This window comes from Acartia tonsa, chromosome 4 (genome assembly GCF_053477335.1).
Source record: "Acartia tonsa isolate MP-2025a chromosome 4, ASM5347733v1, whole genome shotgun sequence".
NCBI lineage: Eukaryota > Metazoa > Arthropoda > Copepoda > Calanoida > Acartiidae > Acartia > Acartia tonsa.
In genome coordinates, this window is record NC_137263.1 from 48,900,112 (window position 1) to 48,913,036 (window position 12,925).

Consider the following 12,925-nt stretch of genomic DNA (forward strand, 5'->3'; position numbering starts at 1 on the left):
TGATTAAATTGAATCAAAACTAATAATTATTTTTGGCACTCTATATTCAAATAATCATAAGCTTATCCATAGTGCGCATGCGCGCACAGAGGTGCCATAAATTTCAAAACTTAAAAAATAAGTTTTGTAGCGAAATTAATTACTCTATAATTCGAAATCTCTGTCTTTCTTTTAGAAACATTCAGGGGAATATACGAAAGCTTATATTTATATTAAAGATGAAAAGTCGATAAATTCAAATGCACACGGCACATCTGCGTAAACACACCCTGGATTTTTTTTCTTTTAATTTTAATTCGTATGAAGCTAGCTCAAATAAGTAAATATTAAATTTGATATATTTTTGATGATGCGGGAGGATGTTTTAAAAGAAATGATGAAATAATTTTCAATGTTTTAAAAAAAAGTTAGCTTCTTTTATGCGAAAAAATTCAATAAAAAGTAAAAATTTTTACCAAAAAGTTGGTCAAAGAACCACGTACATCTTAATTTTGGAATATGTATTTACCCTTATAAGCATAGATTATTTAATATTAGTGTACTTATTTTTAGCATAGATTCGATATTTGAAGCCAGATTTAACATAGGAGTTGCCGTTTTAGAGATATCAGGGGTAATAAAAAGCCCCTAAGTTAAAAAATTAGAAACCCAAGAAAGAGGTCCATAATTTTCACAGGAATAAGGCGGCTTTATGTAAAAAAAAATAAAATACATACAACAGAATAAATATTTTACAGATTTAGTATTGGGTCATTTAACTAAAAGCCTTCATTGCAGTTATTTTTAATTTATTCCAAAAAACATATGGCAATTAACACGATCTTACACACACGCCAACCAAGTTGCCTATACACACACATACACACACACACACACAACATTCAAGGTGCTCGGCAATGTCATCACACCCACACTCCCGCATTCTTAATAGCTGTAAATAAAAGATTATCTTTCTAATTAATTGTTTTTTATATCGAAACACACACACACACACCCGCAGCACAACGCTGCTTCCAGGAATTAAATTTTTTTTGTAATCTTTTGTGCCTCCAAGTCCTTTACAATGAAGGGAGGAAGGGTAAGGGTGCGGAAGAAAAAGAAATAGAGAAAGGGAAAGGGGTTTTCTAGACCGGTGTCTTTTAGATAATCATCATATTCATAAGCGCATACACTCAAAACATTAACACACAAACGTATAAATACATGTTAGCATTGTGTAATGTGTATTATATTAGGACGCACTTTTACCTTTCAGTAAATATTATTAATTAATATTATCAACAAGAAAGTACAATTGGACTTCAGTTCCGTAATTTTGTTTTAATGAAATAAAATATCAGTTTTAATTGTTATTCCCATCATGTACCCGCCCAATTATGCTTATTTAAGTGTATCAACAAACACTTTTTCTTTATTTATATTTGTCATGTTATTAAGGAAAATATTTGTTTTAATACGTATATGTTTCAGATTTCATAAAATGGCAAGTAATCTCCACATTAAATGTTTGCAGCAGGATTTACGTCAGAGCTTAACAGAATAGGTAAACTATTATATTCCATAACATTGAGCAGGGGTTTAAAATTAGCTATCTAATTCTTTAGATCAAGCAGCTCCAATCTGCGAACTCATTATTTAATATAATTAGCCCGCGATCTTTATTTAAAAGCATACTCAGTACTGTTTACTTAAAAGTGTATTATTTATTTAAAGCTGTCTGTTAAAATATATTGGCTTCACAGGAAAAATGTTCATCCGGGGAGGGGGGGGGGGGGGGTTTGTCGGTTTAAACTTTCCCATGACCTACCATACCAGTTCAGCTGTAAGCGAGATCCATTCGTGCACACGCACATAATTCGTTTTTCAATACTACCGGTTGTGCCCCTAGCATCTAGAGGCTCTGTTTCTGAAGGGTGGGGGAGAGAAATAACTTTATATCTGGAAATATAAAGCCTAAAATCATTTTGAGGCTTCCTTAATACAAAACTCAATCTTTTATTGTTATTAATGTCTTAAGCTTCAGACAATAAATCCCAACAACTTTAATTCACTATCTGCAACTCCCCTAGATGCCTCTAGGGGCACGAGAGCGTTTAGCAAGCTCTTTTGGTACTAACATACATAGAATTGTTACTTTTTTATTAAAAACTAGCGGCTTCGTCCTTAGAGGACTCTAGGGGCACTTTAGGAGGGGGGAGTTGAATTCCAAAACCTATTTTTGGTTATAAGGGAAAATTTTTAAGAAAAATAACATGGTCTTTTTAACGGTGGTGGGAAATGGCGGCGAACGGCGGGAGCGGCGGTTCCGCAGCCGTTTTTTTTAAAGATACCAAAACTTAGGGTAATTAGTGACACAACTCAAAAGATTTTACCCAATTATCTCTAAAACTAAGGCAGTAGCGCCCTAAATAAAGTTGCTGGTATGGCGTGGCACAAGTAACCACATTTACCCCCCCCCCCCCCCCCCCCCACCTTTCTTTGCACTAGTTAAGAAAAATATACATACAATAATTGAATTTTATATTTGCTTTTAAAAGGGAATAAATGATTATTCCGGTTCTAAAAAAATATTTATCGTATCTTATTACAGACAATTTTTCTACGCATAAAATAAGATATAAATCATATGAAAATAAAATTTTTTTAGCCTGGCTCTCGGGACTAATAAAACTGGTGTTAATCTTGTAACTTTTCATTTTACTATTCACTGATAGCTGTTTGTAATACGACAATGTGATAGTTAACTATTATCCTTATTTAGAATAAAATACAATAAGGCCAGAGAGAGGTAAATGCAAGAAGTTCTTGACTAATATAACCAGGTAAGAACAATATACTAAGGGCTTCTCTAAAAAGTATATTACAGCCTTGATTTCTAAATTATAATAGATAAATCGAAAAAAGCTTATAGATTTTTCTACTAAAGGTTTTTTTTAATGCAACCATCTCGTAATCAATATATAAATGGCACTTAGAATTCGCATTTCGATCTGAAATTTTGCATCATGAGTAATCCTTGGTAGGTCTATTTTCCCTAAATTGAACAAAAAGATGGAAAAATAACGGCTAACAGCTGGCGGCTCAGCCGTTTAGCCATTTTTTGGGCAATATCTAATGCAAATCATCACGAAACTAATAATACTATTTGCTGCTGGTACTAGAAATCTAAAAATGTTTTTTTTGTAGGTATCATTTCACACGATTTAAAGTAAAACTATGTTTCAAAAAGTTGATGCCTACGTAATTTATGACAGATTTGCCCTAAAAATAGCCAAAACTTTTTGTTCGATTCAGGGAAAATAGACCTACCAAGGATTACTCATGCAGAATTTTAGATTGAAATTCGAATTCTAAGTGCCATTTATACTTTGATTACGAGATATTTAACCCCCCCCCCCCTTACATAATGTAGTTGTATAAAAATAAGCATGACAGCATTCTTGAAAGCGAAGCTATAAAATCAGAAGGAAGGAAAAACGAACAATAACTCATCATATAGAGTATCAAGACTTCATAAGCAAAAAATTAAGTCTAATTTTTTTTCAAAAATAAAGGATACTGTTCAATGACATACTTTTTCTTAATATTTAATAATACAGATGCTTAGCTCTAATATTGTATCTTTTTGTCCAGGAAACATTATTAAAAAATCAGAAGAATATAAGGGGGGGGGGGGGAAGTTTTGCCACTTTCGCGTAATCCGTGATTATTAGGCTAGGTATTGATGTGAGACTATAGGTTTTTTGGGATAAAAGTTTACTTTTGGGTAGTATTTCACGTATATTTGATCATTTTTTGGATAGGTATCCAGGTTCAGGTGCTGCAGGCTGGAAGGTGGTTTCTGGACAGGTAAAAAAAATTTAAAATTTTTGTTTGAAGAGTTAGAGATCAAATTATTAAACAAAATATGCATCTTTATGGATGTTATTTCATATCAGAAGAAAAAATTAAAATCGGCCTCCAGGTTCAGGTGCTGCAGGCCTCCAGGTCAACTCTGGACAGGTAAAAAATCAAGTTTTTTATTTGAAGAGTTAGAGGTCAACTTATTAAACAGAATATGCATATTTTTTAATATTATTGACATATTTGAAGAAAAAATTAAAATCGGCCTCCAGGTTCAGGTGCTACAGGCCTCCAGGTCAACTCTGGACAGGTAAAAAAATAAAAAAATTTTATTTGAGGAGTTAGAGGTCAACTTATAAAACAGAATATGCATCTTTTTTGATATTATTGACATATTTGAAGAAAACATTAAAATCAGCCTCCAGGTTCAGGTGCTGCTGGCCTCCAGGTCCACTCTGGACAGGTAAAAAATCAATTTTTTTATTTCAGGAGTTAGAGGTCAACTTATAAAACAGAATATGCATCTTTTTTGATATTATTGACATATTTGAAGAAAACATTAAAATCAGCCTCCAGGTTCAGGTGCTGCTGGCCTCCAGGTCCACTCTGGACAGGTAAAAAAATAAATTTTGTATTTAAAGAGTTAGAGGTCAACTTATAAAACAGAATATGTATATTTTTTTATAATATTGACATTTTTAAAGAAAAAATCTAAATCAGCCTCCAGGTTCAGGTGCTGCTGGCCTCCAGGTCCACTCTGGACAGGTAAATAATCAAATTTTTTATTTGAAGAGTTAGAGGACAACTTACAAAACAGAATATGCATCTTTTTTGATGTTATTGAAATATTTGAAGAAAAAATTAAAATCGGCCTCCAGGTTCAGGTGCTGCAGGCCTCTAGGTCCACTCCGGAAAGGTAAAAAATCAATTTTTTTATTTGAAGAGTTAGAGGTCAACTTATAAAACAGAATATGCATCTTTTTTGATATTATTTACATTTTTGAAGTAAACATAAAATCAGTCTCCAGGTTCAGGTGCTGCAGGCCTCCAGGTCCACTCTGGACATGTAAAAAATCAAATTTTTTATTTGAAGATTTAGAGGACAACTTACAAAACAGAAAATGCATCTTTTTTGATGTTATTGACATATTTGAAGAAAAAATTAAAATCGGCCTCCAGGTTCAGGTGCTGCAGGCCTCTAGGTCCACTCTGGAAAGGTAAAAAATCTAAAAATTTTATTTGAAGAGTTAGAGGTCAACTTATAAAAAAGAATATGCTTCTTTTTTATATTACTGACATTTTTGAAGAAAAAATTAAAATCGGACTTCATGTTCAGATCCTGCAGGCCTCAAAAATTACCTTTCTGGATATTTATCTGGCCAACGGCCAACAGCGGTCACTGGGATCCATCAAAAAGTTTCAATGAATATGATAACTACTAGGTTTAAATAAAGAAATAGAATAGAAAGAATAGAAAAAAAGTAGGGGGGAAATCAAATAAATAGGAAATGTACCTGGAAATAGCCTCTAAAGTTCACTTGGAAGCCTGCAGCACCTGAACCTGGACGCCGATTTTTTTTTTCTTCAAATATACAAATAACATCTAAAAAGATGCTAATGTTGTTTTAATAACTGACCTCGTAACTCTTTAAATAAGAAATTCCAATTTTTTACCTGTCCAGAGTGGACCTGAACCTGGTGGCCGATTTTAATCCTTTCTTGAAATATGTTAATAACATCCAAAAAAAATGTATATTCAGTTTTATTAGTTGACCTTTAACCTTTTTTACCTGTCCAGAGTGGACCTGGAGGCCCGAAGCACCTAAATCTGGAGGCAGGTTTTAATTTTTTCTTCAGATATGTCAAATTAGATTTTTTTTATTTTTTTTACCTGTCCAGAGTTGACCTGGAGGCCTGCAGCACCTGAACCTGGAGGCCGATTTTAATTTTTTCTTCAAGTATGTCAATTATATAAAAAAAATATGCATATTCTGTTTTATAAGTTGACCTCTAACTCTTCAAATAAAAAATTTGATTTTTTTACCTGTCCATAGTGGGCCTGGAGGCCTGCAGCACCTGAACCTGGAGGTCGATTTTATTTTTTTCTTTAAATATGTCAATGATATCAAATAAGATGCATATTCTGTTTTATAAGTTGACCTCTAACTCTTCAAATAAAAAAACTTGTTTTTTTACCTGTCCAGAGTGGACCTGGAGGCCTGCATCACCTGAACCTGGAGGCCGATTTTAATTTTTTCTTCAAATATGTCAATAATATTAAAATATGCATATTCTGTTATAGAAGTTGACCTCTAACTCTTCAAATAAAAAAACTTGTTTTTTACCTGTCCAGAGTGGACCTGGAGGCCTGCAGCACCTGAACCTGGAGGCCGATTTTAATTTTTTCTTCAAATATGTCAAAAATATCAAAAAATATACATATTCTGTTTCATAAGTTAACCTCTAACTCTTCAAATAAAAAACTTGTTTTTTTCCTGTCCAGAGTGGACCTGGAGGCCTGCAGCACCTGAACCTGGAGGCCGATTTTAATTTTTTCTTCTGATATGTCAATAATATCCATAAAGATGCATATTTTGTTTAATAATTTGATCTCTAACTCTTCAAACAAAAATTTTAATTTTTTTTTACCTGTCCAGAAACCACCTTCCAGCCTGCAGCACTTGAACCTGGAGACCTATCCAAAAAATGATTAAATATACGTGAAGTACTACCCAAAAGTAAACTTTTATCCCAAATAACCTATAGTCTCACATCAATACCTAGCCTAATAATCACGGATTACGCGAAAGTGGCAAAACTTCCCCCCCCCTTATTATATCATACAAAGCTAATAATTAGCATGTTTTGAACGTACGGACTTGCTGGTAACGATTATAACCTAACTGTTATCGGAAAATCATGCAAAGTTTGAAATCGGTAGGACAATTCTAGCATATTCAAATTAATGTTTGAGACGGATCAACCCTTATTATAAAAAGCTTCGCTTTTAAAAACTTTAGGTACTATACTTAAAAACTTGAATAGATTTAAGGCATCATTTTTAAAATTATTTTGGTGTTTTAGAACATATTGAAATAATACCTACAATTTTAGGTGAACAGTCAAACTCTACCATGCTACGTGGCTTATTCCATTGAATATTTCAAACTTCTACATATGGATGGATTACAGGTAAGGTATAAATAATACTAGCTGTTGTGCCACTAGCTTCTAATGTATTGGAAGGGGTAGAGAAAAAAAAATATTTATTTCTCACGTCGTATTATAAACAGTTTTCTGAAGAAATGTACAATTATAAGATTATAAACAGTTATTTAGCTCATGCCTTCGGCATCTCTTAATCTTGTGATTGTACATTTTTATATATATTCATAAAAACTCGATTTAATACGATGCTAGACATAGTTTTGTGTGGATGAGAACCCGTTTTAATTCACCGGTTGATATTGGTTTCTAATAAATAAGAGAATAGATATTTCTTGCATCATATTATAAACTGCTTTTTAGCCCCTAGGTGCCGAAGGCATGGGCTAAAAAAACTGGTTTTAATCTTATGATTGTACATTTTTATTCGTAGAAAGCTGGATATAATATGATGCTAGACATAGATTTTTCGTGTGGATGAGAACCGGTTCCTATCCACCTGATTTGAATGAATACGAGGAGAAACATTCTTAGACTTAAATCTATAAAATATAATGGCTTCTCTTTCATGGAAAACTCCTTTAATTCAATGCTTTTCGAAATCTTAAGCTACAGATAAAAAAAACTTTCTGCATGATAATTCTTGAAGATTGGGACACAGCATTTCGTAATATGATTATAAAAAAGGGAACATATGTATAACTAACTATAGATTTTAAGGCGGTTCCTCACAAAGCACCTAGTTAAGCAAAGAATCCCTGTCCTTTATTTTGATATTTAAAATAATTAAGGGAGGGACACACAGGGGCTATTCCTGAAGAAAAATTATTCCCTTTCAATAATAAACCAACTGGGGGGGGGGGGGGGGGCTGGTGGGAGTTAGGTTCTCTGCTCACTAGGCACCAAAATCAGGAAGATATGTCTATGTTTTATTTTCTTTTCCTTATTAACATTGTTTTTTTTAACCTAAGAAACAGTAATTTATTTCTTTATTACCCCCTCCCCTCCTCCAAACTTAATGACGTCTGGGTAAAATTAACATGGAACTGGGTTATTTTTTCATTTTTTTAGGGGGAGGGGGTGGTGAAACCCACATTTTAGATGATCTTTATGTTATCAATGTATTGTAAACAAGGATACAACATCCATAAGTAGAAAAGTTAAAAATCAAGGATAAGATTACCCACATAAAGATTTATAGAGCATTTGTTAAAATCAAGAATAGATATGTTTGGCGAAAAAATCAGGAAAGGTACGTCCATGTGGGGGGCGGGCGAATTTAGGGGTGCCATATTGACAGCTTTCTACATATATATTAAAATGAAAAGATTAATTCCAGCTGCTTTGTTTTTCCTGGCAATCAAAACTGACAATTTTTGATCACTTTTTTAACTCTTAAAAAATTGTCTTTAATACGAAACAAAACATGACTTCTGTATTACACATAACCAGTCCAGCGGACATAATAATATTTTCATTTTGATATCCACAGAAAGCTGTCTAAAATACGATGCAATAAAAAAACTTAAACCATTACACTTATGTTTTTTAGTTGCAAAAATCCAGTCTTGAGAAGAAATCCAAGCAAGAGTTTTACTAACTATCCACATTACATTATTAGGTAAGCTTTGGTTAGTAGGATATAAAAATGGAGGATTTAATTATTTTTTCATTAGATAGATATTCACCATTCAATGATAGATAATACTGCCTTAATATCACATGAAATCTCTCCTTTTCTGTCCAAACACCTGGGTATTAGGTTAAGTAATACCCATCAGACAACCTACTCTTTGATTGCACAACCTCTGAGAAGTTCTAACTGTGCATAGTAATGAGTTTTGACTGTTTTGGCCAGGGCATTCCCCCTACTCTGATATAGAAGCAGTAAAGAACCATTTTTAACGTCTTCAGTTAAAACAGCTACCGGCTATAACCGTATGATAACGTTTTTAAGCTGCATAGAGTATTATGTGGAGATAGGTTTTGTGACTAATTTGAACTGAAGAAAGCCAATAAAATGGCAAAACGGCTGAGCCGTTAGCCATTACTTTTCTAACTTTTTGTTCGATTTAGGGAAAATAGACCTACCAAGGATTACTCATGCAAAATTTCAGATGGAAATTCAAGTTCTAAGTGCCATTTACTCATTGATTACAAGATGGTTGCATTAATCCCCCCCCCCCCCCCTTTTTAAGGGGAATGACAATACAGGGGGAGAAACTTTCAAATATATTAAGTAGTCCACTTTGAAATTACCCGCTCCGAAAATAAGAGATAAAATAATGAAATAAATAATTTTTAGAATCAAAATTATCTACCTGCACATTTGAAGTTACAAAGAATATGAGCAGTAAAGTAATTTTCAGGTAATAAATTTAATCTTTATATGCTTCTTAAGTACTTGATAATTACCTATCCGATAAAAAAAGAAAGAAAATAATAGTGGTAATGTTGAAAACGCGTATTCGTTAATACTTTAAACTATTTCAACATTCAATTTTAACCTATATTGCAACGATAAATGAATGAAAATATGAGGAATAGGAATAACAAGGATGACAACACCCATTAGTATAAAGCTCAAACAATTATACAAAAGAAATCCACGAATAACAAGAAGTAGATGCTTGTAAATAAGAGGATTAAACTTAGATAATTGAAAAGAAATTTAATTCAGCAATAAAGCTACCTGTCCCTATATTTTTTTATGTTATTATTCTCACTCAAAATCAACGGGTTATTAGACATATTTTTTTTTGCACTTGTGGGAGATTTAAGATGTGCTTTTAAGTGTTTTGCGTTTCGAATCTGCCAAAAATAGCAGAGTAATAACCGAAGTTATGCAGTTAAATTAAAGAAAATTTTTTTAAAGGCCCTTTACAAAGTAAACCTCCGAAACCTGTTCTTTGTAAACTTTAATGTATTTTTTAGGATGGAACCAAGAAGACGGGAAAGTTTACTGTTTCTTATAAAATTAAGTTAGTGAGATGGTCTTTTCCCTCCCTCCTCATTAAAATTAAAATTGTTATCATTTCAGTTCTAATAAAAAGAAATTTTATGTATTTAAATTAAATACACAAATTCACATTTTTTTTGTTATCCTTGTAATATCATTTCAGGCCATGTTATATAATTTGTCATGTTAACTTTATTTTAATAAATAGATGCTAAATAAAGTATTTTTTTCTAATGGATTATTTTTTATCTGTACATGTTAGTGAATTAATTTGTAACCAAGTTGGGTTCATCTTTCAAAGGGTATTTTTAAATTCAGTCTTTTTTCTTCAGTTTTATGTACCTACTTCTTAGAAATTTTTAAACATCTAATCCTAAAAATAAAGTAGAAGGATCTATGTCTTTGTGTGTGTCTGTATGCAACTAAGGATCTTGCTAATCGCTGAACCGATATGGTTCTATTCAGTGTAGCTTCAGACGGGACCTGGGAAGGTTTAAAACAATTTGGGCAGGGTCGGTACCATCACCTCAAGAGAAATCGTCCCTAAAATAAAATTACCCTCCCAATAAACTTTACTTTTTTTTTTAACTTCAAGTTTTTAATGTTTAAGTAAAAAAAGTCATATGCCATCCTAGGACTTAGCTTTGTTAAAATAAAGAGCTCATTCGAGATTTCCTATAACAAACCAAAAAGTAATCTTGCTGCGTCATTGCCAAAGATGTTACAAGGTTCCTACTGCTGCTCTGTGAAGTGCGTGATATAATTAGTTAGAACAGAGGAATGCCTTGGCCCAAAACAGCTGCAACTCATTACCATGTAAAGTAAGGACTTCCAGACAAAAGTTGTGCAATCACAGAGTTGGTTGTCTAAAGGGCTAGTGAAAATATAATCATGCACAGAAATTAAGCAAGATTTGGCTCAGAGATGTACCTAAATAAGATCTTGTGTATATCGAACTCATTTGCTATCTAACAGAATGATTGATTGTTAGTCTGTCTGTGTTAACCATTGGACCAATATGGTCATAATAAAGCTTCTCATAGATAAATTGTAGGTTAAGAACTTTTGAGAGAGTATTCCTCAACCTCCCAAAGAGAAATTGTCCCTTAAAAACTAACTCTTACAACCGTTTCTTTTAAAACTAATGTAAAGTTTAGGGTTGACTCAACCCCTTCTGTCAAGTGTCCTTAAAAGCCTCTTTAATCGTAGCCAATCGTATAAGATATACTGTGTATATTTTTCTTCTATTATACCCCTTCAAATTAAGTATTACATTGTCCAGGTATTTCATATTAGATATGAAACATATGTTTTGCATATTATAAACAAACATAAAACAGCTGTTTGCATAATGTAAACAAATATCTCTCTATATTCCTTGGCAATATTATTAAAAGGCTTTTTGTAAAATACCCAAAATATAATAATATTTTTTTTAATCAATAAAATTGATTTTATTATTTTACACTAAGCGTTTATTCTTGTGAAAATGAAAAGGCTTTTTCTCGGTATCGCTATTTTTTTACTTAGGGGCATTTTACTACCCCTTATATCTCTAAAACAGCAACTCCTTTGTAAAATCTGGCTTCAGATATTAAATCTACATGAAAAATAAGTATGGATAACCCTCTATACTCAACTCTTCTATGCCTGTTAGGGAAAATATATATTTCAAAACTAAGATGTACGTGGTTCTTTTACCAAGTTTTTTTTTTTGTTAAAGTCCAAAAATTTGGACTTAGCCTAAAAATTTACCTTGTCAATTTTTACCAAAAAGTTGGTCAAATTTTACCAAGTTTTTTTTTTTGGCAAAGTCCAAAAATCTGGACTTAGCCTAAAAATTTACCTTGTCAATTTTTACCAAAAAGTTGGTCAAATTTTACAAAGTTTTTTTTTTTGGCAAAGTCCAAAAATTTGGACTTAGCCTAAAAATTTACCTTGTCAATTTTTACCAAAAAGTTGGTCAAATTTTACCAAGTTCATTTTTTTTGGCAAAGTCCAAAAATCTGGACTTAGCCTAAAAAAATACCTTGTCAAATTTTACCAATTTTTTGGTAAAAATTGACCAAATTGCGTTTTTTTGTCTAAGTCCGAAAATTCGGACTTAACCTGAAAAATAGAGTTGTAAAATTGACCACATTTTTGGTAAAACTTCCAAAAGTGGTAAAATTAAAAAAAAAAAAAAAAATTTAAATTTAGGCTTCATTGTATAGAAGTCATTATTTTAAAGTACTACAACTGATTATGAAGAGCTGTTTTTTATTTAAAACACCAAAAACGGGTTTTTTTGTTTCGTCAAATTTTACAAAAAAAATGGTAAAATTTGACTAATTTTTTGGCTAAAATTTTTGCTGGTAAAATTTACCACGAAACTGGTATATTTTACCAGGTTGACCAGCTTTACCACTTTTCTGGTAAAACGATTTTTTTTTCTGGTATTTCGTAGAACCTGGGATGCAAAATTTGAAATCGATAGGACAAATCTAACCTGTTTAAAATAACAAAAAGAGCTAACTGTCCAGGACTGACCGACCTACCCTAATTGTAGTTATTATTGGGAGTGATTTTCATTGTGTAAAATATGGAGAGAAAAAAATCCTTGAAATTCCCAAAAAGCCTTTAAAAAGATTCAAGGACATTTCTAATTTGAATAATGAATAAGATAATTAATGTCAAACAAGAAATATAAATCATTATACAAGTTTAAATATCAAAAAAGTTCTTTAACAAAGAATCTTTCAGCCAATAAGCTTTTAATATAACCAATTTCGTTTCGGGCACTTAAGGTGGAGGGGGGGGGGGGGGGGGCGTTGACCCCTGCCGCATTAAATTTTAGTTTTATGTAGAACAGTATTTTTTGGAGGGGAGGGGGGGGGGGGTTATTTTTCTTTTAAAGCGATTTATCTTGGGAGGGTGGTATAGTACCCGCCCCTAAAATAGTTTCCAGGACCTATGATA

At 32.4% G+C, this 12,925-nt stretch overlaps 1 long non-coding RNA gene across 1 annotated transcript; it reads left to right on the forward strand.

The window, feature by feature from the left end:
• Nucleotides 1-1,449: 1,449 nt before the first annotated feature.
• LOC145317568 (uncharacterized) lies at nt 1,450-10,187 on the forward strand. Its single transcript, XR_013879043.1, has 6 exons — nt 1,450-1,543; nt 2,762-2,822; nt 6,958-7,035; nt 8,561-8,629; nt 9,314-9,377; nt 9,943-10,187. It is a non-coding gene; the product is annotated as an uncharacterized LOC145317568 (long non-coding RNA).
• The last annotated feature ends 2,738 nt before the right edge of the window (nt 10,188-12,925 follow it).